We start from the raw sequence: 27,265 nt of genomic DNA, 5'->3' as shown, positions 1-27,265 counted from the left end.
TCCAAGAAATGTTAAAAGAAGTTCTTCAGAGAGAAGGAAAATGATATAGGTTAGAAACTTGGATCTACACAAAAGAAGAGCATTGGAGAAGGAAAAAGTGAAAGGTAAAATAAAAACTTATTTTTCTTATTCTTAGTTTATCTAACAGGTGACAGTTTTTTTTCCAAAATAATAATAGCAACAATGTATTCAATTATGTACACATATATATACACACACACACATTATATATGCACATATATAAGTGATATGAATGAAAGTATGGATACAAGGATGGGAGAGAAATTAGATTATTTTGTTATTGTAAGGTACTTATACTCATGTGTGAAGTGGTATAGTGTTGTTTGAAAGTAGACTTGGATTAGCTGAAAAGGTATATTGCAAACTCTAGGGCAGCCACTAAAAAAGTTCCTAAGAAGTATAATTGATAAGCTAAGAAAGGAGAGAAAATTCAATCATATAAAATGTTTAGTTAAAACCAAAAAAGACAAGAAGAAAAGAGAGGAAGACAAAAATAGGAACAAAGAACAATAACTAGAAAACAGTAACAAATATGACAGATATTAATTCAACTATATCAATAATCACTTTAAATGTCAGTTGTGTACATATACCAATTAAAATCCAGAGATTATCAGAGTGGATCAATATATGAAACCCAACACTATGTTGTCTATAAGAAACTCATTTTAAATTTCGGGTTGGCCAAAAGCTTCGTTCATTTTTTTTCAGTAATATGGCTCTAGTAGCACTTAGTTGTCTTTAATTTCATTCGAAACAATTTTGTTAGAGTGTATGTGAAAGCTGTCATATCAGTGTGCATTTAAAAAGACTTACCAAAATTGGTGAATTTTTGTGTAGCTATTTTAATATTGAGGATGGAAGAAAAAAAAGCAACATTTTCGGCATATTACGCTTTATTTTTTCAAGGAAGGTAAAAATGCAACTGAAACGCAAAAGAAGATTTGTGCAGTGTATGGAGAAGGTGCTGTGGCTGATCGAACGTGTCAAAAGTGGTTTGCAAAGTTTTATGCTGGCGATTTCTCACTGGACTCTGCTCCACGGTCAGGTAGACCAGTTGAAGTTGATAACGATCAAATCGAAACACTAATTGAGAACAATCAACATTATGCCACGCGGGAAATACCTGACATACTCAAAATACCCAAATCAAGCTTTAAAAATCATTTGCACCAGCTTGGTTATGTGAATCGCTTTGATGTTTGGTTCCACATAAGTTAAGCAAAAAAATACCTTCTGGACCGTATTTCCACATGCAATTCTTTACTTAAACATAACAAAAACGTTCTGCTTTTAAAACAAATGGTGACAGGTGATGAAAAGTGGATACTGTACAATAATGTGGAATGGAAGAGGTCATGGGGTAAGCGAAATGAACCACCACCAACCACACCAAAGGCCGGTCTTCATCCAAAGAAGGTGATGTTGTGTATATGGTGGGATTGGGAGTCCTCTATTATGGGCACCTTCTGGAAAACCAAATGATTAATTCCAACAAGTACTGCTGCCAGTTAGACCAACTGAAGGCAGCACTTCAATGAAAAGTATCCAGAATTAGTCAACAGAAAACACATAATCTTCCATCAGGATAACACAAGACTGCGTGTTTCTTTGATGACCAAGGAATAACTGTTACAGCTTGGCTGGGAAGTTCTGATTCATCCGCTATATTCACCAGACACTGCACCTTCAGATTCCCCTTTATTTATGTCTTTACACAATTCTCTTAATGGAAAACATTTCACTTCCCTGGAAGACTGTAAAAGGCACCTGGAACCGTTCTTTGCTCAAAAAGGTAAAACGTTTTGGGAAGATGGAATTATGAAGTTGCCTGAAAAATGGCAGAAGGTAGTGGAACAAACGGGTGAATATGCTGTTCAATAAAGTTCTTGGTGAAAATGAAAAATGTGGCTTTTATTTTTAGTTAAAAACAGAAGGCACTTTTTGGCCAACCCAATATAAAGGCATATAAATTAGAAGTAAAGGGATGGATATTTACCATGTGTATTAGTTGGCTTGGGCTGCCCTAACAGAATACCATAGACTGGGTGGTTTAAGCAACAAAAATTTATTTTTCAGAGTTCTGGAGGCTGGGAAGTTCAAAATTAAGGTACTGGCAAATTATGTTTCAGTCTTAGGCCTCTTCTCTTGGCTTGTAGGCAGCTGCCATCTCCCTGTGTGCTCACATGATCTCTTTATGCACCCATTTGGGAAGAGAGATAGTGCAAGGTCTCTGGTGTCTCTTCTTGTAGGGTCACGAACTCCATTATGAGGGTCGCACCCTCATGACCTTGTCTAATCCTAATTACCTCCCATAAGCCATCACACTGGGAGTTAGATAACAAATGTACCACTCTGGTGCTGAGATGTTGATAGTGGGGGAGGCTTTGTGTATGTGGGAAGAAAGGGTGTATGGAAACTGTACGCTCTGCTCAATTTTGCTGTAAATCTAAAACTGCTCTAAAAAATAAAGTCTATTTTACAAAGCAGCTTTCAAGGTAAATATACCATGGAGTCTGTAGATACCTAATCCCTCACAAGATCTGTAGCTCTAAAAACATATTTTATCTTCTGATCCTGGATGCAGCCATGCTTGCATTCCTTTTTAAATATAATCATTTGCATTTAATTTCTGTATTATGTAACCCAAGGCTCCCACATGTATACATGTAGTCACTCACCTTTCTCCTATCAGGCCATGAACCAACACTCTCACATGTTTTGTAAATGTTGTATATTCCACCCCCGACTGACACTGATTTTATGTTTCCAATGATTTACTAATTGCAAAACCCTGGAGTCTTTTTCCCTTTCTCCCAGCCAAAAAATTTTAGTCATTCTTCAAGAACAAATTCAATGTCAAATGCCACTTTTCCTGTGCAGTCTTTCCTAACCTCTCAGACAAAATTAATCTGTGGTGTATGCATATTTAGAGGTGGTAAGAAAAGAGACCTAGACTCCTGTTGCATTTTTTTTTTTTTTTTTTTTTTTCCCCGGTACGCGGGCCTCTCACTGTTGTGGCCTCTCCTGTTGCGGAGCACAGGCTCCGGACGCACAGGCTCAGCGGCCATGGCTCATGGGCCCCGCCACTCCGCGGCATGTGGGATCTTCCTGGTCCCGGGGCATGAACCCGTGTCCCCTGCATCGGCAGGCAAATTCTCAACCACTGCGCCACCAGGGAAGCCCCTGTTGCATGTTTTATAACACGATAAATGTGATGTTAGAGTGAGTCCTCCTATCCATCAGTAAATGCAGTCAACTCTACCTTCAGAATCTACCCAGAATCAGATAACTTCTTATAACTTCCAGCATCACCTCTCTTGTTGATTGTTACGAGAGGGCCTGCAGGGTCTCCTTGTTTCTGCCCCTCTCTCCCCATACTCTATCTTCAACACATTATGTCCCTGTAATATACCAAGTGACATCTGGTCACAGACTTGTCTTGTCTCCAGGGTCCTGAACAATCTGGCCCCTCTTGCATCTCTCTGGTCTCATCCCTTGCTCACTCTGCTCTGGGCACAAGGCCTTTCTGCTGCTTCCCACAACCATCACACATGTTTCTGCCCCAGGGCCTTTGTAGTTTCTGTTCTTTCCATGAATTCTCTTCCTCTAAATATCTGCCTGAGTTTTCCCTCACCTTCTTCAGGTCTTTCCTGGAATGTCATCTTCTCAGTGAGGCCCTATGAGATCAACATATTTAAGGCTTGGGCCTCCATCCTCCTTCCTTGAATTATATTCTCTATAGAACTTATAACTTGTTCAAATAACATATTGTATATCATACTTATATATTTTGGTTTTTGTCTATTTCTGCTCACTAGGATATAAGCTCAGTGAGGTCAGATTTTAATTTTTGTTTGTTTGTTTATTTATTTGACTCTTCAGTGTTCTCTCCCCATTGTCTAGAACAGTGTCTGATACATAGGAGGCTCTTAATTTGTGTAAAATAAGTAAGTGAAGGAACACACTTACCTTTGTGTGTGTCATGCCATTGTACTATGCTGTGGAGGTCAGGGACCATATGAAATTTATCCTTTTCTCTGCCCTCTACTCCACTGGACACCAAAGTCCATAATGGGTATTCAGTAAATGCGTTTGTGTGTGTTTTGTTTTTTGTTTTTTTAGGTGCCTACAACTAGTGAGTGTTAGAGCTGAGACTGGAACCTACAGCTTTTAAAACCAAGTCTCTCCATGGCTGTTTTCTTCATATGACAATGAATCTCAGCCTCAGAAAAATCTGGCTGAAGATGTCTGAGTGTTTACTTTGACTTTTCAGAAACAGTATCTCATCCACGCTGATTTCCTGACTCTATCAAAAATACGTTTAATGTTTGATTCACATATGAGAATTTAAGAAAATTACAAAAATCAGAGGGTAAAGAAATACTTGGTTATCCGTTAAGAGAACAGAGAGAGCAATCTTTTTTTTTTTTTTTTTTTTTTTTTTTGCGGTACGCACGCCTCTCACTGCTGTGGCCTCTCCCATTGTGGAGCACAGGCTCCGGACGCGCAGGCTCCGCGGCCATGGCTCACGGGCCCAGCCGCTCCGCGGCATGTGCAATCTTCCCAGACCAGGGCACGAACCCACATCCCCTGCATCGGCAGGCGGACTCTCAACCATTGCGCCACCAGGGAAGCCCTATTAACCCCATTTTATGGAATAAGAAATTGAGGCTCAGAGTAGTTATATAATGTTCTCAAGGTTGCAGAGCTAGTGAAAGCTGGAATTGGGATTTGAACACAGGCTTGCCTTCTTTTATAAATGTGTGTTATGAAACTCATGACACTGCTGCAAAGTCTATAACCTAAATAACTGAGTTTTTCCAGGGTTTATTTTAGCAATCTATTGAAGTAATCCCAATACAATTCAAATAATTGATTCAATGTGTCATGTCAGCATTTTGTTCTTATATTAAAATATTTTAGAAAATTAAAAAAGAGAAAACTATAACAAGATTATAGGTGATAATAGGATTCTATATGTTTCTAGACTGCAGTGATAAATGAAGACAATTCAGTGAATTTTCTAAGGATAAAATAACACAAATAACAGTGATTCATTCTGAAATCTCATCTACTATAGGACATTGTATGAATTACTAGGCTTAAAAATTAATAAACATAACTGTTTTCAGGAAAAATTTTGTGTTAGTTCAAAGTAGGAAATCATTCTTGAATTGGTTTTGAAGGTGATTAAATGGGGGAAAAGAATAAAATTTAACAAGGCCTTTTACATGGAAAGCATACATCTTATTACATACCTAACTTCCTCACAGAAGCCCTTTGAAATGGGCATTTTATCCTAGTTTTAAACATGAGGAAACTGATGCTCAGAGGGATAAAATAATTTGCTGAAGGTTTTTAAACCAGGTAATTGTAGAACCTGGATTCGGTCCCAAAATTACCTTGGCATTGGTCCACTCGATTTTCTTGGTCTGTGTTGCTAAGTGTTGAATCTATGGTGAACTAGAGGAAGAACTGTGGGGGATGAAATCAGATGAAATCAGGAGCTGGATCAGGTAGGTCATTGTAGGCCATTAAGAGTTTGACTTGACTTTGAATGAAATGGAAAAGCACTAGAGGCTTTTGAGTAGAGGCATAATGCAGTCTGACTTAGGAGTAACTCTATTACTCTGACCGTTCTCTTAAAAATAGACTCTAGGGGCTTTCCTGGTGGCGCACTGGTTGCGAGTCCGCCTACCGATGCAGGGGACACGAGTTCGTGCCCCAGTCTGGGAAGATCCCACATGCCGCGGAGTGGCTGGGCTCGTGAGCCATGGCCGCTGAGCCTGCGCTTCTGGAGCCTGTGCTCCGCAACGGGAGAGGCCACAACAGTGAGGGGCCTGCGTACTGCAAAAAAAAAAAATTAAAAAAAAAAACAAACAAAAAAGACCAAAAATAGACTCTAGGATAATAAGGACTGAGATAGGAAGACTAATTAGGGACTATTGCAGTAATTTATGTGGAAAATCTTACTTAAATCATATTCCGATGATGGAGCCAACAGGCTGTGCTAATGGATTGGGTGAGTTTTCACAGTATCATGCTGTGCATAATATCTATCTTCTCTGCCTTCTTCACCCTACATAAACACATTACCCTTTTGTCATAGTCAGATTTGTATTTTTTTGTCAGAAAGAAAATTGGGAAGAAAGTATTAGATCAGAGTATAACTAAAGTAGGGAGACCAGGTAGAAGTCTGTTGCAATAATCATAATGATAGATCATGGCGGCTTGAACCAAGAGAATGGTGGTGGAGATGGAGATAAATCTGTAGATTTAGGATAGGAATTAATGATTAACTGGTGGTAAAGCATAAAAGAGAAGGATGATTCATTCTGACTTAAGCAACAGTTTGGGTGATGATGCCATTCTAAGATGAGGAAACAGGAGGCAGAGAATAAGTTAAATCTGGGAGAGGGGGGAGGATAATATGAATTCAGCTTTGGACACATCCAGTTCAGGGTTCTTGTGGGGGATCTAGGTGGTTTTCCAGGAGAGAGTGAGTTTCATGAGCATGGGCTCAGAGGAGAAATCAGGGCTGGGGTTGGAGAGTCAGCCTCATAATTATACAGATAATTAAAGCCATGAGAATAGTTGACATCATCCAAGTAGAAGGTTTAGAATGGACAGAACAAAGGGATGAAGACAGATCTAAGAGGAATAGCTCTGTTTAAGGAGTGGGCTAAGGCAAAGGGGTCCAAGAAGCAGGATAAGAAAAGAGTGGCTAGAGAGGGTTGGGGTAAAATTATGAAGGTTGAGGGTGGGGAAGCCAAGGGAATGACAGTGTGTGGTTAAGTGTCAAATGCAAATGTCAAATGTAAAACAGTAACAGTAAATCAAGGATTGAAAGTAAATCCAGAGGATTTAGCAACATAGAACTAGCCATGACCTTACTAATTTCAATGGTGAGGAGGGAGTGTACTGTAGTCTGCCTGTTGGCCTGTCCACTTGACAAGCAGCTCCGATAGCATGGTGCTGAGTTCTTGAATTTTTGTTCAATTCCTGTTTCCTTTCCCACCTCATGGCATATCAAACAATAGAGATTTGAGATTTGACTGTCCGTCTGAAGTGGTGACTTAAACCGAAACAATAAATCATGGACTCCACGTTGTATGTGCTGTGCCCCTTACGCCTCTTAAAAAATATTATCCTCAATTAATTTTCACGGAGAGACTAAGACAACTGGAATATATAGTATCTTGAATTACATTTGTCATTTCCTGCTTAATCATAGATGTCTCATCTTATTTTTAGTGCCACTAAGAATTACTATCTTTGGGAGCTAGTCGCTATAGAGTCACAGAGTGTCAGTTATTTGTGACTTGTACAATCTATTCTGATGACTATACAAGTTACATCCAAGGAATGCCACATTCCACAGTGTGCTCTGTTGGATGACAAGATCATTTTACACTGAATTCCAAGTCTCTACACTCCACCACTAATATATCTGGATGTGAATACCCTAATTTGTGAGCTATATAACTCCTTTGTTCCCTTGCAATAGATGTTGTATTAAACTGTCCTTCATACCCCAAAGACAGTGTTCCTTCCCTATAAAGCACCCCATTATACCCGAGTGCAGTGTAGGGCTTTTGTAGTCTCACTCAGACCTCTATTCATGTCCTCTGTAATAAAGACCTCTTTGTAACACACGCATTAGTAGAACTCCTTAAAATCTCAGGTTCTCTGGAAGAATTCTAAAGAGAAGAAAGGGGAAACATTAGGATTTATATTTGGTACAAATATAAATAAAAGACTGATCCGTTCAAGATATTGCTCCCTTTACAATAATGCCAATGAGATGAAGAATCTGTGTGCCTGTTTTCATCACATTGTTCTGATGATAGTGCCTCTCTTCTTTGCTTGCTTTAACAGTGTTTACCTACTTATTTTTTATACCTTCCACCTTTGGCCTTATTTTTTCAATGCAAGAAACTTATGCACACCCAGAGACCAAAAATTTCCATAAGCTGCTTTTTATCAAATAAAACATTTGTACAAATATAAGGATTTTTGGATTTTGGAGTTAAGTTTTCTAACCCTACCTATATAACATTTCAAAGGAGATTAAGTGTGACTTTGAAAAGAAACAGATTTTTTCCTCGATTTTGTCTAATATATGATTTTTTGTCATTTTTTTGTTTAAAAAAGAGAGGAAAAAAAGAATGAAAGGAAGGAAGGCAGGGAGGAAGGAAGGAAGGAAGGAAGGAAGGGAAGGATGGTAGGCAGAAAGAAAGGAAGGAAAGAAATCATAGTGGAGGAAAGTCAGACCAGAGATGATATTAGGCCGAGGCAAATGATATTCACCTTTTATAGTCCCTATGTTTTATAATGAAGATACTTCATTGAAACAATGATGCACACTTCAAGTGTTCCCTGGAGAGCCGTGAATCCTGTTTGCAGAGATTCATGAATATGTGCATTAGCACAGTCCAACTGGAACTTGCCCTTAAAAATGAACCAAAAGAGAAGCTGATCAGTTTCCGCTTATGTATATAATCAGAAGGTTATCATATTATCTCCCTCTCCACGGGAAAAGCAGATGCGTATTTTTCTACCACCTTAAGAGGAGAAATGCCAAAGGGAATAGCAGTTTTTCCCCCTCTGTGATGTTCATTACGTGAAACCCACACAGAGACCTTTTAAAACTGGTCTCTGGTAAAAAGAGCAGAAAATGAATATAGGCTCGATTTTTCAAAATGAATTTTGTTTGTTTGCGTAAGATGAGTCATAGCACAAACCTTCAAAATACACATTTCTGCCCTAATTTGCTGTAGGTCATCAATAAAACCGCAATGAGTTGAGATTGCTAGAGACTACGTATGTGAGACAGATATTTCAGAGTCAAAGCTCACAAAAAGTACGTGAGATTCTGTGCCTTAAAGATGAATGAGGGACACATGGCAGATCCTGAAGTAGTAGTTTATTTAAAGTACAAAGAATTCCATGAAAAATATTTCTAACCAGCAGTTGGTGCCCAAGTTTCAATAAAAATGGCAGACCACCACTAAGCTAGAGACAGTGATAAAGGGTATCCAGGATTACTTGCAGATTTATCTTTATTCACGAACTCCAAACAAAATGGAGAGTATAAAAAGAAGGAACCCCCCCCAAACCTTAAGCAGCACATAGAAATAGTAGAGAAAAATTATTACCTAAAGACTGATGTTGTTAAATTATCATCTGTGCTGTACCAAGCAGAGATAGGATTAGTAAATGTGAATGATTACTTCAGAAAATCTGAGATTTTTCTCCAGATTTGGGAAAAATGGTGCCAAGTTACTTAGTAAAGACCTTATGTAGTTTTTTATGCATTGTTATTCTTATTGTAAGTTCTGGGCTGTGAGTTCAAGCATGTGAGTGTTTGCAGCATCTTGTGCAAACATAGAAGAGTGAAATAATTGTTTCAAAAAGAAGAGTATAGTACACACTTAATTCCTGTCTGGCAATTTCTTTTTTAACTTGTAAGTTAGTCCTTACTTAGGCATCTGGTAATGAACTGCCAGAAACTGTTTCGATTTATCATTTCTAGTCCCCACATTCACGGAGAAAACAGTGTTTAAACTTGTCCCTTATGTTCTCAAACCTCTAGATCCGAACGCTTCCTGGACATTTTAGACCCTCCCAATGTGATTTGAGTCCGCACCATTCTCAGGATGTAGGGTAGGCCTAAAGGAATATTGTTAATTTGAGAGGGTACAATGGTGTAGTCATGCATTTAAATTATTTCTAACTTTCCACTGGAAGTCGTATTCATGTTTTAGAAAATTAGTACTTAGCCAAGCTCTGAGGAAGAAAGCATTTTATTTAGTAATAGTTCAAATAATGCAGCAAAAATGTCTCTCTGTGCATTTGAACTGGCCCTGGTGGCCTGATTCAGTATTTTGCCCATTTTCTTGGCTTTTCAAGCTTCACACACACAAAAAGAAATTGTACAAAACACTTAGCACTATTTTTTCCATAGCTGGTAATGGGGCTTTCACAGCACAAAGGCAAGGAAAAATTATTTGGAAAGGTGAACAGGTTTTTAGAAAAACTAGAAAACTTTCCTCATACATTTTAGACTCAGCTTTCTGTCCCTTTCCTGTGTGTTTTAAATCTAGTCACTAGAATCCCTGAAAGAATTATGCTTCTGAATGTGAAATGCTGAATATAATCATCCATAACTGACCCATAAAAACAAATTTCATAGAGAATGATGTTAAAAGAAAGATTGCTATTTACTGACAGTTTCTTTTTCTCCTCTGCATATAACATCTATCTATTTATCTATCTACCTCTCTATTGCCCAGACTATCTCAGCATTCACATGTGCACTGCAGAAAAATGTGGCTTTGAGCTCCTTTTGCAAATAGGTGCTATCCTAGGATCTTAGAAGTTTTATCTTGTGCAAAAAGGCAGTTTTCACTGGTGACACAGCCATCTGTTTAGTGAAAACAGGGCTAGCTAGTGAATTGCAGCTTCTGTGTGTGAGTGTGTGTGTGTTTAGGTGAGGTGGTGGTGAGAGAGAGAAGGTCAAAGGGTAAATTCCAATTGCTGTGACATATTTTTATGAGCTGAATCATACCCCGTTTTTAGCCTTGAAAGGGGAAGAGGATCTTAGAAAGGGAAGTAACATGAATGAGCAGGTCAGGAAAATCCTCCAGAAGAGTTCTTCCAAATTAGCAGTTAATTGCTCCCCAACCTGCCATAGTCATCCGTTTGAATTTTATTTTATTGTCCCAGGACCTGAAAAGATCCGTTTTCTCTTACACGAATCCCTGTAAAATTTGGACTGCCGAATATGAAGTTCTCTTGGAGGATTTACTTCCCTTTTCTACCTTTTAGTATTTTTCTCCTGGTTGGAAGGGTGAGGGGTGAAGCGTCCTCGAAAGTCGGAAAGGAGGAGGGGACTACGCGGGAGTTAGTTCCCAGCCCAGGGCTGACAAAGCCTCGCTGCAGCAGGAAGGAAAATGCTAAGCAGAGCGGGGGAGAAAAGACAGGAGGGGCCCCAGGAACCCAGATTTGTTAGAGGCCTTAGCTACCCCACCCTTCCCTCCTCTCCCGGCGCCCTCGCTCTCTTGGCAAAGGTGGAGGCTATTTTCTGCTTTTTACAAGAGGTATTGCCTCTTGTAATAAGGAGGGGGGAAAAAAGAAGAAAAGAGAAAGAAAGAAAAGAAAAGCTGATGCTAAAATCAAGGAAGCAGCAGCAGAAGGGTCAGGGGCAACAGTCTAGGCAGAAGCAGCTGCGGCGGCAGGCCCAGCACCGGCATCACCGTCCCGGCGGCGCGCAGAACGGCCGCCGCGGTGACAGCCCGAGTGGTAACAGCTGTGGGGAGGCCCGGCTTCTCCCCGGTGCCGCAGCACTGGGGTCAGAGTGGGGAGTCCCTATCTCTCGCATCTTCTGAGCAAGCACATTCTTCTCATTCCTTCACTCCCTTCTCAGCGTCAGCTGACCGGCTGCTCCCTCCCTTGCCTTGGGGATTGGCAAAGCCGCCTTTCTTTTTCTGCGATACACGCGAATGACACCCGGGTTGGTTCTAGTAGGTGTCCCTGCGGCCTCAGGCGTTAGTTCCCGGAGCCAGTTAGACCTGGGCCTCCCCGGGCATCTGTCTTTCGGTTGGCTCATCAAACCCCGAGACATTTTGTCGGTGAGATTGCCAGGGACTAAACAAGACCATAATTTTCAAAGTTGATGGGGATAAACCTAGGCATCACTTGAGAGGGGGACCAGCTCCAAGGCACTGAAAGAAGATGAACAAATGAGGCAATTTCAGTATTATCAGAGACAACATTATGACCCTTTTTGTTGTAAAAGGAACACAAATGTAGCTACAGATTGAATGAAGTTATAGGCCATTAAAGGGCAAGAGAGAAGAGGGAAGGGCTAATAGGCACGTCCATTTGAGCCTGTTACACTTACTGTTTCAAATCTATTCAGACAGTGTTAGTGGCAAATACATAGTTTACCGGCAATAATAAATGAGTGAAGGGGTAAAGATAAATCTTAGGGAGTGCCGGTGCATTTAGAGTAGTGACAATTGCTGTTTATTTGCTTTTCTCTTATGAAAGTTATGTAGGGCAAGGTTATATATGAGACACACATCTTTATATTATTTTTCTCATATTTTTGGAAGTCAGGGTGAGTGGAAGCATTCAACTTTATTTTCCTTAATTAGATAAACAGAAAAATCAATGAGCCTTTTTAGTATGGATTTCTCTCCTCTAGTAAATATTCAAGCAAAACTAATTGTACATTTTTTGGCATTTATAGCCAACCTGTCTGCCTTCATTAAGCCTACCCCATGTGACTTCTAAATTCTACCCTAAAAGTTTACAATATTTTACATGTATGAACTTTAACTCCGCCATACAATTATGTATGTCTTCATACACTTGGCCATTTAACAATTGAAGAGTTTAGGCAAGTTGTTCACTTGCTGGAGAATTAAATAGATTTATTGTGTTTTTAAGTATAAACTCCTAAATGGCAAAATTGGGGATTTCTCCATAGTTTGGTAGCTACCAGACTCACAATTAGCTTTAAGTAGGTGCATTTTTGGTTAGGAAGAATAAATAAGCCAAACTTCAAAATTTCAACTTGTAAATATAAGATAATTGGTTTCAATTAAATGAAGAAATGAAATTTTTTTAAGTAAGAAAGAACTTAGTGCCTTAAATTAGAAGAGGAAATTATTTGATGTGGTGGCAAATGTATACAGAAGAAGTAATTGTCTATTTTGAAATTTTAAAATGCATTACATTTTATTATTTGGTTATTTGAAGTGGAGTGGAATAATTACAAGTAAGACTACATTTGTCACATAAATGAATGTGATCAAGATATTCATTTGTATTAGAAAAACAATTATACTACATTTACATAAATTATTTTACGTATTTCAACAACATGATGTAGCATTTTAGAAAATTTTGAAAAGAATTTTCTTAAAGGCGAGAGAATAGACTATCAGGTCATTTAAATACTTCTTTCAATGTGACATTGAAGGAATTTTTATAAAATGATATGTGAGATTACATGAAAACTTACATTCCATTAAGAATATTCTTTAAGTAGCTATAAAAAGAAGGATGAAGTCTTTATACTTCTGTGGTGAGCTGAGTAAATAGAATTTTTGTGTCTCCAATTTCATTTAGACATTTTATAGTGTAATTTAGGATTTTCATGTAGTTTTTAATGTGTCACTTAACATGTACATGCAGTTTTGTTCTTCACTAGCTCTTTTAACTAGAAAAAAATCAAAGATTTATTTATTCGTAGATTGATCCTAATTTGTTATTTTATTGTGTCATAGATCTTTTCTAGACACAGCGATATTGCATGAAATTCATATTACAGTATTTTTATAAAATAATATAAAGTGAGAGACTGATTTCACATAATAGAAACAAACTTTAGCATCACATAGTCTAAAAATGTGTCATTTTATAAAATTGCATTTTATTTCTTTATAGTCAAACAAAAGCTCTCTGAATGAAGATTCAGAGATTTCTTGGGCTTTGTCTAAATTCAAAGTGCCCTCTACTGTCAAAAACGCGTACTGCTGAGAAAGAGAAAATTTGACAAGTCTGAAATCAAACTCTAGACAGTGAGAGACAGATGGAAGAAAACCAGGAGAGGTAATGGCACTCAGCCCTGGAGCAATTCAGTTTGGAATGTTCCATCGGTAAATAGTTATGTTTCTGTTCCAAGTTAAAAAAGTTACTTAAAATTATTTGTAATTTTACAACTGTTGCCTCATGCTTCCTTTCTTTTTTCTTTTCTTTTCTTTTTTTTTTTTTTGCGGTACGCGGGCCTCTCACTGCTGTGGCCTCTCCCGTTGCGGAGCACAGGCTCCGGACGCGCAGGCTCAGCGGCCATGGCTCACGGACCCAGCCGCTCTGCGGCATGTGGGATCCTCCTGGACCGGGGCACGAACCCGTGTCCCCTGCATCGGCAGGCGGACTCTCAACCACTGCGCCACCAGGGAAGCCCTACCCTGATATCTTTATTCTACTCTTGAGGAATATTGTTCAGAGGTTCTTTTCATATTTTTAAATATTAGAACATTTTTATTTTAACTATGGATTGTATGTACTTAAAATGCAAAATATTCATCATTACTGTGATAGAATAAAGCTAAGTAATAAGTTGATCCAGTGTGGGGAAAAAAAAAACAACCAGACTTTAAAAAGTATAATACAAACAAATAAAGTGGTTACCTATTTTTTCACTCTTAAGAAGGTATTTCAACATTATGAAGACAGTTGTAAGCATATTCTGTGTGTTTTAAGTATAAGCTTGTTACAATCTTTTAATTAAATTCAGTGACCCAAAGAAAATTTTGCCCTAAGAAATTCAGGCTTTTCCATAATATTACGTTGTATTTTATAATGTACTGAAGAGCCATGAAACTTGAAGTTTGTGATAGATATAGGTGAACAATGTTAGAAATGGTTACTGACATGTTTTTTGTTTATTATATTGAAAAGAATATTTTGATTGAATGTTTAACTTTAATAAAATCAATAATTTGAAGTGAAATTAAAGAGGCACTGACATAACTGAGGGAAAGAAAAGCTCACAATTTATCATGTCCAACATGTATAACAGGTCTTGGTTAACTCGCTCCCTGCAATATTTGGTCTATATTTCAAGCAAAGACAAACTAGAAATATAGCTAATTGGGGCGGGGAGTTTATATAAAAATCAAGGGCTATAGTTTTATGTCAAATACATGTAGATATAGTTTTTCAGTTTCATCAACCACTAGGGATTTTAGGTGTAACTATTGGGTGGAGAGGCCCAGAGAGCTGGTTTCCAGTAGAGTGGACCTCAGGCAGCCTCCCTGTTTCCAGTGCTTTCCTTCTCTTTGCCTCTTAAGTGCCTCTGGTCAGTTTCTAACACATATCCCGTATGTCCAGGCTGCCTCTTGTGAAGAAGAAGGGCATTCAAATAGCATTTAATATTAATGCTTTCTTGATATAAAGGGTTATATCTAGTAGGGGGATTTGTGTGCTAACAAACGAATGAACAAGTAAACAAATGGACACATGAATGAAAGAGAGAAGAAAAATGGTGGTAGAATTTAGAGGTGATTTGGAGGAGAAGCTTGTCAAGTAAAATAGCATCGTATGCCATCAAAGTTAAAGGTTGGCTCTGTTTGAAGCAAACAGCACACCAGACTTCTCAATTGTTTGAAAAATCCAGTAGATTTAGTATATCTAAGTATTTCCTCTGGCTATTTTCTTACTTGAGAGCAAATCTATTAACCCAAGTGTATACTTGAACCTAATTTCTGTGGAATCACCATTTCTCTTGATCAGTGCTCACTTATTTTCCACTCTTTGGAAATAAATGAATTGCATTTGTCATTTTAATCCTAAATTCCATAAAAAATGTGCCCACATTACAAAAAGTCTAATAAAATGGTATATTAAATGACCAACTAAATGTTTGATTCTTCTCTTTCTGTTGTTTTTTAGAATCAACTCCTCACTTCTGAATTCACCTCAAGATAGTCTAATTTCTAGTTAATCTAATCTTATCTAATTAATAACAGATCCAGTTCTTCAGCATAAATACTGTTCATCATTATGAGTCAGTTTAGGAAAACTTTAAATCAGGGGGTTTGATACCCTGTAGCCAATGATAAGCTCAGGTTGGCCCATGGAACTCTTTCTTCTAACAAAAGGAATTTTGAGTTAAATGTTACAAAGATAGAAAAAAAAAATCAGCTCCCTGAAGAGAATGCTCTTTATTTCCTATGGAACCTGAGAGTTCCTCCTACTCTTGTCCTTTCTGGGGCCTGGTTGTCCAGCTGTCTCATAGTTTCTGTGGGCTGCGCAATATCCTTCTGATAAATTCCATTTCTCTGTAAGCTATCCAGTCAGTTGCTTTTGTTGGTAACCAGATAAATCTAATTAACATAATTCAAGCCTTTCTCAGTGAGCAACTCATAGGTTCATAGGTGATGTTTACAGAAAGTTCACAGATTTTCATTTCATGATACAGAAGCCTGGTTGAGTAGGGGACTTGGCCAACCCCACAAAGCATGCTGTGTAAGAGAATGGAACTCAGTCCCAGCCTCCTGATGGCCACAGCGGTATGCTGAAGCACGAATTAATCACCTCCATTCTCATGAGCTGCTGGATTTTGTGTATAGTTTTGTTGTCTTTCTCTTCCTTATAAACTAATATTGAGAACATTGTTTGGATACATAAAAATAAAAATTACGTAATGGAGATCAAACCATTTTAGGAAATGAAATATTATGACAAATTGTGTTATTTGTAGTGTATGTAGGACTCCAATGTTACACAGTTTAGTGCAAGAAATTTCTTTTCTAAAGGAAGTAAAATCTAGTATATTTAAATAGGGGAGAGAGCATGCTTGGATTCTATGTTTATGGATCTGCCTAAATAATAACTGTCTACTTAGAACTTGATAGATGTACAGTGAAACCCTTCTCTTTTTCTTATGAGAATTGTTGCAGACAGAAGAAAGTATGAATTGTGGAAAATTGCCTTTCTTTAATACATCAGTAGTAACAAAGCATGTCACAAGCATTTAATAAAGGGATTATTGTACACTTGCTACATTCCTGGGAACCAACAAAAAAATCTCAAGGGACAGATCATTAAATCTTCTTCAGTGTTAACTTGGACAACAGCTCAGGAAACATCTCTGAGGGTGCAAGGTACTTATTAGAAGCATGTTTAGGAGTCTCTGACTGTTTTTCAAAAACCACTTCTACAGAAAACAACAGGATAGTTACCAAGCATTTCTGGAAACCATGTATAACTGAGGGGATTCAATTCATTAAAAATATGATAAATTATAAATTGTAAAGGCTGAAAGAGGGTAAGTTGTTGGGGGGGAATATAAATTAAATATGAGAAGTATAATGTAACCATTAGTGATCACTCAGTACTTTACTATATTTTATATTATACTTTTTGAGAAAAGGCAATTTACCATGGTATTATTTTATGCCTCACTTACTTTATACGGGAAAAGTAAAGAAAAAAATTGGAAACAAAAATGTACAAACTATGTTTTCTTCTTACTGTTGTTTTTCCTTTATACATTTTTATTTAAATATGGTGATATTCACAATATAGATATTTATGGATATAAATATATTTATAGATCCTTCATCAGCTGTAATTAATTCCCATTACTTTTTTCTTTCTGAAAAGTATTATTATGAAAACCATTATTTTCATCCCAAATCTTTTTCTTTCCTTGACCCAGCACTTTACATTTTTTCCAATGGATTCCAAATAATAAATACAATGTCTTTCATTTGTGTAGTGATTCAGACTTAGTATTTTCATAGTCAAAATTTCATTTGCTTCTCCTAAGTGTTCTCTTTCATAGTTGGCAGGTACTTTCTTGATTGGTAATTTATTTGTTTGAATTTGTAAAAAATGAGACTTAGTGATTAGCCCAAGATAACCCATATATTTGGAAATTAAAATGGGTTTAAAGCTCAGATCTTGGGACTCATAGTCTGGCACTCATTTATTCACTCATGTATTAAATCACTCATATGGGTATTAATTTTTTCAACAAGCATTTGTTGAATACCTACTTATATTGGATACTCTTGCAAGCACCAGTCATTATTACTTTCTGCCTGGAACAACTTTTCCAAATGTATTAGGGCCAGTTGCTTCTCTGGACTCAGGGGCCAACCATTTTATGACTAATTACTTTTAACTAATTTTCATGAGAGATCTTTTTTATTCCTTCCTTTTTGTTTTTCAAAAACACTGTCCTGGACTCCCCACTTTGGAATTCATGCTCATTATGGGTCTGTAACATCTAGGCCCAGCTCTGCTCCAGCTACTCTTGGACATCCACACCCAGCTGTCAGGAACCTGGATGTGTGGACACTTCCACTGGCATATCCTCTACCACCCCTGATGTCACCACCACACCAACCAGCTTATCTGGGAGGTGAGTTCTCTATCTAGAGCCAGACCACATGTAGATCTGTACTTCTGAACTCTAGGGAATGTCAGCTTCCTATGTATTCACTCTTTTTTTACCCTTTCCCTTTCTCCTCTGTGCTTTCCTGCATCAATAGCCTAGACTTTTGCCCAGTTGGCCCTTCCTTTCCTTTTCTATAATCCCTCCTTCTACTCACCTCTGCCATTAATTATATCACTTACATGTGACAGTGGGAAAGTCATTTAACCTCAATGAGTCAGGTTTTGCTATCTGAATAAATAGAAATAACTTTACTTACAGAGCTGTGTTGATCGTTAAATAATGCTTTTAGAAGTGCTGAACTCAGTCCTTTTTATATGGTCATTATGATCGGTGAGTGCTTTATGAACATTAGTCTTCCTAGGATTTGTGGCTAAAACCTATAGACACATTTTAAGGTAACTTGTGAAATTGTTACAACGTAATCAAGGGTTCACTCTATGTAGACAGTTTACTCTGTTCTATTTTATTAGGTTTTTTTTTTTTGCCTTAAAATAACATCCATTTATTATCCCCTAGTCCTGCAGGCTAGAAGTCTGGGAAGTGTTGTCTCCTTGTTGCCGGAGTAGGACAGATCAAGGTAAAAGTGCTCTTCTGTTGCCTTAGTGGGAAGGGGAAGGGTGCTGCTTCGTTGTTAGCACTCACCTAGTGTAGAGTGGGGAAAGTCAAAAGGGATTGCCACCGCTGCCACCACAACCACATGCCAGTGAGAATGTGGCAGGATGCATAACTGTTCTGCCTAAAGCCTCTCTGCAGTTGTCCTCTGTTTGCCTATTCTCTGTTTCACAGCAGTTATTACTACTTGAAAAAAATATATGTTATAGGATCAACTAGATACTAGATGATAACAGGAGTACACAAGACCTAGTAAATAAGCCTGGGGATGGCACAATGGTTGGCTGCTGCTCAAATAGCTGTAGCTCGAGGAGAGGGAATTAAATAAAGGGAGGGTACAGAAGACCTGTTTGTGTGTCCTGAGAGGAAGTTTAGCAGAAACTACTTTCTCATTTTTTGTGTGCGTTTGGAATTTTAGTTGGGAGATACTCACTTTTTTCTTTGGGAATGCTGGGCAGTGGTTTTTCTTCCCACTGAGAATTTAGGGAAACTATTGAGAGGGAATTATGGATTTAGAGTCAAATAAGAGAATCAATGCATAAGGTTTTGGATGCACTAGTAGATCTAAACTGTCTGTTTGGAAGATACAATTCTGAAAGAATGGATTTTCTAAACAAAAACAGTGCTTATGTTACTGAATAACGGCAGGAAAAAGAATCTTGCTGAGAAGAGGTAGGCACAAGCAAAACTGCCACAACGTATTTGTAAAAAACTAAGGGCCACCATTTTTCACATCTGAGCAGTCAGTTAAGACTTTTCTATGTCGTTTTTCCTGTGAAAATCAAACTTATAAAGTTAAATAAATACTCTCCCTTATAGGAGAATTTTTGAGGTGGTCCTCACATAATGAGTGCTCATATCTAGCTTTTAGCCATTAAATAATGACAAAGCTGCATTTTTTAGACATTAAAACGGGGGATTGGTTACCCCTTTGTTTTCCACTCTCTGCTATCCATTTCAGAAACTGTAGTGGTTTCCTAGGAGACTGGTAAGGAAGGAAACTTGATTGGCTATATTGGCAGAAAGATTGTTGGTGTACATTTTGAGAAACATTTACGTATCAGCTACGCACAAAAAAGAAATACTTGACACGTGGAAGATTTTTTTAACTGCAGTATGAAAATCCTCCTTGATAAACTAAAATTAGAGATGGAAACAATAATCTAGTAGGTCATCTGGTCAATCGCCTTGCCAATTATGCCTTTAGATATTCTCCTCCCTGCCCAGTACAGTTAATGTCTTTATTTTTTTAGCAATTTCCCTACTAGACTATTTCTTTTACCAATTTGCTACATATTTGCTATACATTCTACATCTTTTTTTTTAAACTAATTACCTTGCAAGATTATCAGAGGATGAAGAAGATGTACAAAGAATGACTCCCTCAGTATCTCTCTGAACAAGAAGGATACACAAGAGAGTAAAAACAGGCAAATAACAAACAAACAGACATAACTCTAAATTCATGTTATACAATGTTCTGCAAAACTATTAGCACTGGATTCAATTTACTTATAGGAAAGTGCAGTAAAGCAGAGAGAAACTTCAAGAAATTCATATATAAGAATCACAGTTAAAGCTCACAGATGGTCCTTAATTTGAAAATATATATGGGTAAGTAGGCTTGTTTTTATCATTTTATTTCAAGATTTTGGTACAATATTTTTTATTGCTATCTATATCTGTCAGCGTCATTCCAGTAACATATTTTCAGTTAAGAAAAAAAGACCAGCACATTTTTTTGAGTAAAGAACTTCACTATTTGTTGTTAGGCATATATTTTCAAGGGAGAAAAGGCAAAACAAAAAACTGAAAGGAAATTTTCTCTGTGGCTTGATCTTGAAATTGGATTCTACCAAATATTTTAGGAGTTTTTTAAATTTAATTTTTGAATTTATTATTTTAATATTTATTTGGCTGTGCCAGGTCTTAGTTGCGGCAGGTGGGATCTTCGTTGTCACGTGTGGGATCTTCACTGTGGCACGCGGGATCTTTAGTTGCAGCATGCGGGCTCTAGTTCCCTAACCAGGGATCAAACCCGGGCCCCTGCCTTGGGAGCATGGAGTCTTAAATGCTGGACCACCAGGGAAGTCCCAGGAATGTTTTTTGCTGTGTACATTTTCCTTCCTTAAATCACTTTTTAAATTCAGCACTTATTTGAGAGAAGTTGATATTCCTTGCACTGATCTAAGTACAAAGAGAGAAAAATGAGGGCCCTAAGATAGCATCTGACTCAGAGGAGACTATTATCTAGTTTGCTAAAGAATAAAGACAAGGGCAGATGTAAAGCATCACGTGATTAATTAAAAAACCAATCTGTCTGTATGAGCATATCATTGTAGCCAAACTGGAACATAGTTGGAAGTCATTATTTAATATTAAAATAGAGACTAGGAAAAAAGAAAAGACAAATTCTGGACTGCAAAAATTGTTCCAATGGACATTTTTTGACAAAATTTGCTTTGTTATCTATGCAGGGATAATCATTTTAATGTATTTTGGGTTTTATTTGGCATTTATATTATAAATCTTGTCTCAAAAATATTTCATTTCTTGGATGTTACTATACATGTCAAAATATGACTTAGAGGAAGACATCTCTAAGATTTGGAGCTGTTCATAAAATAAAATGGGCAGGAGGTACTGAGTTCTTCATCACTGGAGGTGTGGAGGAAAGGAATGAAAGACCACTTGTTTAAAATGCTGTAAAGGTATTTTCATGTCTTTGATAATGGTTGGAATGGATGATTATTGATGGCTTTTCAAAATTTGTGACTTCATGAGTCTATGATAGTCTATGACATACTCTAGCACTCAAATAGGGGCTCTTCAACTTGCACTAGAATAGTCTAGGAATTCTTAGGCAAATATGAAACATAGGCTAGGTTTTGAAAAGCAGGTATGATTTAGGTAGGCAGTAGAGGAGAGTAAGATCATTATAGTGAGAAAGGAAGAAAGAAGCAGGAAGAAAAAGGAAGACAAAAATGAACTTGACATCTTTAGGGACAACAGGGAATTTGCTCTGACTAGAATATAGGATTTATGCTGGGGATTGTGGAGATAATAAAGTTACAGAGGCAGATCTAATTGTGAAGGGTTTTCAGTACTGGGAACTGGTCAGGGAGGATTTTATCTTATTTATATACTATAGAATTTTTAGAGTTTTGTCTATTAAAATAACCCTTTGATATATGTGTTTTATCAAGATAAAACTGGCATTGTTATATAGGAGAAGGAAGAATAAGACATGTAGATAATTTGGGCATTAGTAGATGAGGACCTGGTTCTTGGAGGGTGCCAGTAAGAATAGGGTCTTTGTACAAATAATGATTTAAAAGTGTTCTATTTATATTTACTGATCCAAAGTAATGGATATAAACTGTTCTTCTAATGTAGAATGAAATGATATAGAGGTGACTATAAATTGTATTCAACAGCCGAAGACATCCTTTTAGCACATGTATTAGTCTGGATTATCCAGAGAAACAAGGGAGAGAGAGGAAGAGAGACAAAGACTGATTTTAAGGAAGTGGCCCTTTCAATTTTGGTAGATGGAAAGTCTGAAATCCATAGAGCAGGCTAGTGGGCTGGAGACACAGGCAAAAGTTGATGTTGCAGTCCTTGAATCAAAATTCTGTAGGGCGGCAGGCTGGAAACACAGACAGATTTCTATATTGAAACCTTGAAGAGAATTCTTTCTTCCTGTGGAGGCTTCAGTGTCTGATCTTAAGGCCTTCAATTGATTGGATGAGGCTTACCACATAATGGGAGGTAATTTGATTTTCTTAAAATCTACTAATTTAAATGTTAATCACATCTAAAAAATGCCTTCACAGCAACATCTAGACTGGTATTTGACCAGACAAATTTGGCACCATAGCCTAGCCAAGTTGAGATATAAAATTAGCCATCACAGTGTGTAATATTATATGCAAGAAATGAATTGCTGTTTTGGCATTAATGGACAGCCATATTTTACCAATCCGTACACAGATAAGTATATAGTTGATTACTTATTAGAAAGAATGTAGAAAAGACATGATTGGTGTGACAATCTGGTTTCTCTAACCATCCACCACTCTAGTTCATTAAGAAGACATAAATTCTGATAGCTAGATTAGTTGTTGCAATGTCAGATGAAACCTAACCTGAATAACCCTTTTAAATTCATTTTTTACATAGTATGGAATAACAGGAACCTACTCCTCTGCTAAATAGAAGCAACTAGATTCTACTTTCTGATAATTTTTTCTATACCCTGTGTCTTGGAGAGGTGGGAGGGGAAAGAAGATAGCTTTGGTCTTTCCAGTATTTTACTTCATGTTAATTTGAAAAGCCACATTAGTATTGCTTTTTTTCCCCCATTATGCCTTCTGATCATTTCTCCTTTCTTTATTGAATTCCATCTCTCTATATACACACTAATAAACCTTCTCTTCTATATTTTTACTGCTTCCCAGATTTCTTCATCTTTAAAATGAAATGATTTAGTGTAATTAGCAATGTACTGATAGGTAAATCTTTGGAATGGCTTGCTCTGATTTTCAACGGGAGGAAAAATAAAAAAGAAAGACTTATTTGGGTTATGCTCTAGAGACACAGCTTAGGCAAATAGTTTGGGGCAGATGATTCCTCCTGAAATGTAACCGGAATGATTTTTCATGAGTAAAAAGGCAGAAAGGGGACAGAAGTGGTAGTATTCAATTTAGTGACCTCTGGGCAGAACAAATAACTTAATCTTAAAGTAAAATTAACCAAAATGGAATAAAATTTGATATTACATAATAAGATACACAGCCTTGAAGGAAGCATTCAATTTGTAATAATACTAAGAGAAAGTGTTCAACTGGGAAGAATGTCCAAGCAGAAAACTTTGGTAATAGAGTGACCTAGAAAGAAGCCAAATAAACAAGTTATGGGAAAAATATTGCTGACAGAGTAAGTAGGCAAGCAAGATGTGGTCTGCTGAAAATAAATTTTAAGAAACAAAGAAAAAAATGCAACAACTAGTAACAAAAACGTCAGTCAATTTCACACAAATTCATTCACTGAGACCTGGCGGTAAAACGGTCTTGGTGAAGACTAAAGAATCAAGAATTGTCTAGTATCCCCCTCCCTGCAAACACAACAGCATTGCAAGTCATTTTACAATTACCTTTAAAAAAAAAAAAAAAAAAAAGCAAAGCAAGGTCAATCAGATTATTTACCTGTACCATCAGAGGCTGTAAGGATTAATGAATTCATTATTGTGAAATATTAAAACACTTTGGGATATCTGAATGAAAAATAGAAATAATTATTTATGGCTTTGATAGAATGTCTCAGTAATCATAGTTATTTTTAATATGGACTTTCTCCTTTCTGGTTTAGCAAATATATATGTATTTCCCTGGTAAAAATTAAACTTGTGGCCTAATTTGGCACCAGAGCAAATATTTGATAGAGCACCACTACCTAGATAAAATAATGCTGAAAATAATGTGCCATTGATTCTCTCCTGATAAATGATTATTTTCTACTATTAACCTAGTAATTTCCTTGTCTATGACTATGTTTAGATGATTAGGCAGGGAATATATAGACCAGTGCTTACTTCTCAAAATGGGATACATTTGTGGGCATTTGGTTATTTTCTCTTTTAGATACACTTGAAAACATTTTGAAACAATTAGATGAAAAAAAAATAATTGAATGAAAATGAGTAACAATTACTAAACTTACAAAAATGAAGTATGCTTGGTATTTGTTGAGTTGAATGCAATAGGAAAAGACAAGTTAAGCCTTGACAGATAAAAGGAGAAACAGAGGAGTGCACAGCCATAGAATTTGAGGGTTGGAAAGGACTTGGAGAGGTCATGGAGGTTACCACCTTTCTGGCAGGACCACACTAAAAACTACTAAGCCTGTAAGAATTCAGCCTAATGTTGAAAACAAAACAAAACAAAACAACGTTAAAAACTAAAGTCCTGTAGCAGGGGAGATAGATTTGGATCTCTTGAATTTCTCTTTATTTTTTCCTAGCAATTTCTTTTTTCATATTATCCTGGGTTTTAATATTACTCCTTATGAAATACTGACCATCTTGTTGCAAATGTACCAACTGTATCCTTGTACAACATTCATTACGTTGGTTAAATAAAAACTTTGGGTTCAGAAGAACAGCCTTTATGTCTCTCTAGTTCACACTGGCTCTTTGATACTAAACTTTGGCAGATTCTAAAAAGTTGTTTTTTTTAAATCACTTTATAATATTTTCTAGATAGGGGAGGGATAGGCATCCTTTGACACAGGTGTAATTTAAAAGCAACTAAGGTCACTGTTGTTGACAAACTGCTACTTATCAATACTTCTTTTCTCCTTAGTGCAAATTTCTTCTCATTTTTCTTGCAGCACCTTCATTCTCTCTGCCTTACTACCTCTCTTCTTATTATTTTCTTGTTTTCTTTCTCCCTCCCTCCCTCCGTCCCTCTATCCCTTCCTTCTGCAAACTCAGTTTGTCATTAGCACGCATCCTGTTTGCACTTCAGGTTAAAAATGTCAGCACACCATAGTCTTGTGATTCAAAATGTACTTTGAGAACCAATGACGTTGATATCACCTGGGAGCCTGTTAGAAATGCAAAATCTTAGGCCCTACCACAGAGCTTCTGCCTTTTAACAGGATCTGCCTTTTAACAAGATGCTCAAATGATTCATGTAAGCATGTTCAAGTTTAAGAGGTGCTGATTTAGAGTACCTAGATGTACAAGAGATACCCCAAACCTCACACTCTGTTCTTCCTTTCGTAAGACTGTCTCTTTCCATGCATTCTCTATCCAAGTCAGGAGACAGTATACTCATAGGGTAACTAAAGTCAGAAACCCAGGAAGCCTTTCTTGATCCCTTTCTCTTATTCACCACCCACATATAATGTTACCAATCTTGTTGTTTCTGTTTTCTGAGTATTTCTTGAATATTTCCTCAGCGTATCCCCCAACTGTCACTTCCATAGATGCCACATTTTTCACATGGACCTGAGTACAACCTTTTAACTAGTCTCACTGCTTCTAACCTCAGCTTTCTCTAATACCATCTCCTAGATAATTCAAAGTTTGCTTTTAACAATTTAAATCTGATCATAGCCTTGTTATACTAAAAAAATATTGTCATGATTTCATTTTCACTATAGGCAAAATATGGTTCAGGTAGAACCATTCAACCAGCTCCATCTTCCACAACTCCCCAACTCACTCCATGTGCTGCAGTCATACCCAGTGACTTGCAGTTTCCTAAATATGTCATATTATTTGGTGCCTCTATACTTTTGTATACTTTATCCTGGGATTGAAATGCTCTTCCCCTAACTTGTCTACCAGATGAACTGCTACACAATACTTCAAGACTAGATTCAAGTAACCCTTGCTTTGTAAAGCTTTACCTGATCACCTCTCCAGGCATTGTTATTTTCTTCCTTCAGCACCTCCATCACAATACTTATCACACCATATTGCAATGATTTGTTTACATCTCTACTCTGATATGGACTAAGCAGCTAGAGGAGATTACTTAATAAACTTTTTTTGTATCTTTGGTATTGCATAGTAGACACTTAGTAAGTATTATTGAATTGATACCAAATATAATTATTATTTTTGAAAGAAATGTTATTAATCAAAATAATTCTCCATATGACCATAAGCCACACATTACTCAAACCAAATCTTTTGTGAAATATATTTTGACCTTACTGAATGTCATGTGATAGACAACTGTTTTTTCCCCTCTAGGAAGAATTCAGATGATTGATAGGAATGGTGAAAAGCAAGACCAGAACTGAGTGAGATTGTTTTGGGGCCTAGGTTCTAGGGAAAAAAAAATTGTATCTATTTTAATTTCTGATTTTCCTTAAGACCAGATAAATAAGTACAAATACAAATAAATCTTCTAAGAAAATTTGTGTACAGGTTTTTCTGTAAACATGTGTTTTCATTTCTCTCAGATAAATGCCTGAGAGTACAAAAGGAAAAATTGATAAATTGGGTCTCATCACAATGAAGAACTTCTGCTTTGCAAAATCCCATGTGAAAAGGATGAAATGATAAACTCCAGACTGGGAGAAAATATTTGTAACCAATACTGGGTTAAAGATTAGTATATAAAATACATGAAGAACTCTCAGAACTGCACATTAAAAATCAAACAATCCAATTAGAAGATAGGCAAAAGACATGAACAGACATTTTACCTGAGGCCATACAGATGGCAAATAAGCACATGAAATAATGTTTAACATCATTAGCCATTGAGAAAATGCCAGTTAAAACCTCAAAGAGGTATGATTACACATCTGTCAGAATGGCTAAAATAAAAAATAATACCAACATCAAAAGCTGCCAAGGATGCAGAGAAGCTGGATCACTCATACCTTGCTGGTGGGAATGTAAAATTGTACAGCCACTCTGGAAAAATAGTTTGAAAGTTTTTTATAAAGCTGAACATTCATATCAGTTTTTGGAAATAGACTGTAACCATCATATACGACTTTAATGTCAGAAAAACTCCACAGATAAAAATAATCTAACTTAATGGATTGACATTTAATATCTGTGCATTGTAGATGATAGATCACATTCAGTAAAATAAATCTGATGTACTGGTATTGAAAATA

The 27,265-nt window shown here is 37.0% G+C and overlaps 1 long non-coding RNA gene across 1 annotated transcript in view; it reads left to right on the top strand.

The window, feature by feature from the left end:
* Positions 1-19,248, top strand: part of LOC307187972 — a 233,621-nt gene extending 214,373 nt beyond the window's left edge. The window contains exons 3-4 of the long non-coding RNA XR_013828770.1: positions 17,841-17,971; positions 18,524-19,248. This is a non-coding gene — a long non-coding RNA (uncharacterized lncRNA). The remainder of the gene's footprint in view (positions 1-17,840; positions 17,972-18,523) is intronic.
* Positions 19,249-27,265: the final 8,017 nt, after the last annotated feature.

The sequence above is a fragment of the Stenella coeruleoalba genome, assembly GCF_951394435.1.
Source record: "Stenella coeruleoalba genome assembly, chromosome: 6".
Taxonomy (NCBI): Eukaryota; Metazoa; Chordata; class Mammalia; order Artiodactyla; family Delphinidae; genus Stenella; species Stenella coeruleoalba.
This window is presented reverse-complemented; position numbering and strand designations above follow the sequence as displayed.